Below are 1713 nucleotides of genomic sequence, written 5' to 3' on the forward strand. Positions count from 1 at the left end.
ACTTCTGAAGAAGTTCTGAAACGTTGAACCGCCCTTTCCCAGCCCAGATCCTGCTCGACCTGCTGAGTACTTTCCTGCAACTTCCGCTTTCTTTTAAGCTGAATATCGATTCCACCTCTCGGGGTAGAACACCCAGATCCACTTTGTCCCGACATTTCATCGATTTGAAAGCTGTGGTTTTTGAATTCAAATAAACCAAACAATGATTCATAACTGCTGAGCTCACCAGAGACAAAGACCTGGAAATGATTAATTCAACAGTAAGGGCGTATCCTTATGTAGTTGTGGCCGAGTGGTTAAGGCGGTGGAATTGAAATCCATTGGGGCATTCCCACGCAGGTTCGAATCCTGTCAACTACGATAGAGGGCAGAGTTTGCTTTCCACTTTCTTTTTTGGGGATTCAGATCACGGCGGAGAGAATCACTTCAATCAGGTCACGAATGGTGCAAACTTCCAGTGCACTCAAAGAACTGAACAGATGTACACTTGCATTGCCAAATTTGTTTAGACTCGTTACAACACACGGTAAACCCTCCTGCTTCATATAAAACACAGAAACGATTTATGCCGTACAGAAATCTGCAAAAGTTTGATTGGCCAAGAACTGCGCAAAGTAAAAATTAAGAACTTTATTTCGAAAGTAAAAGAGTAAAAAATTAACAAACCACGATTGACAATGTATATCTATTACCCATTGTGACGTCCCTTCGATAATGCTATTCAGATAAAACTCCCAATTATTTTTAACAAAACAGCTCTTCTTTTCTCCAAGCCAGGCAGCTGTCGGTTCTTTTCTTCGGATCTTCCTGTGTCTTCTTTTTCCTTGTTAGGAAATTCTGTGTCACATGTAACCGATCGAAAAGGTATTTTTCAGAGATATATTTTTTAAAGAAGATTGTTACATGCAGGACTTGGCAGTCCTCCTCTCATCTGTTCAATGTCACCCTTATCATACCCCAGAGCATCTGATTGTGTCATTCCTTTTTAAGATTTTCAATAGACACAATTCAAATTTGAATTGAAATTAATATTTTATTCTGGATAATATTTAAACTGAGTGGTCAACTCGAAATGTTTATGTCTCTAGGCAATGAACTAATTGAGTTGTTCGATCCAGTATTACGCTTTTGTATTCTTGATAACACTTGTTGCAGTGTCTGGTTATTCTGCTGCTTTCAACAGTCTTAGCCATGCACCAATATGTTTACAGCACCTCGTCTATTCAGGAAAAATGAACCATCATAATAAACATATGTTTTCATTTTATTTTTAAAATACTTTACCCTGGCATAGCGATAAATTTCGTATAATATCGCCTTAACCTTTTCCTATATACACACATAAAACATTAAATAAAGACAAATCTCATCTCAATGCCATAAGTTTAATCTGCAATAACCTGTCTGTGAATACATTCGACAGACACGTAGCATATACGATTTATATATTGAAATTCTCTACCGTTAGAATCCAATGAAATAGTATCATATTCTTATATATAAACGTTTTAGCGGATTGTGGTCAGTGTACATAACCGTTTCTGAACCATTGTTCGGGCAGATACATTAAATTTGTAAAGCCAGTACCAAACTCAATAGTCATTTTTCGATTATGGAGCATTTCCTCTGGGAGATGTTGATTTTCTTTGAAAAGTAACCAACTGGCAGTTCAATCCCATGCTTATTTTTCCTGTTGAAGTACAGCTCCAACTC

The 1713-nt window shown here is 37.5% G+C and overlaps 1 non-coding gene across 1 annotated transcript; it reads left to right on the forward strand.

The window, feature by feature from the left end:
* The first annotated feature begins 278 nt into the window (after window positions 1–278).
* On the forward strand, window positions 279–360 carry trnas-uga (transfer RNA serine (anticodon UGA)). The gene has a single exon. It is a non-coding gene; the product is annotated as a tRNA-Ser (tRNA).
* The last annotated feature ends 1353 nt before the right edge of the window (window positions 361–1713 follow it).

This window comes from Chiloscyllium punctatum, chromosome 35 (assembly GCF_047496795.1).
Source record: "Chiloscyllium punctatum isolate Juve2018m chromosome 35, sChiPun1.3, whole genome shotgun sequence".
In the NCBI taxonomy this organism is placed as follows: Eukaryota; Metazoa; Chordata; class Chondrichthyes; order Orectolobiformes; family Hemiscylliidae; genus Chiloscyllium; species Chiloscyllium punctatum.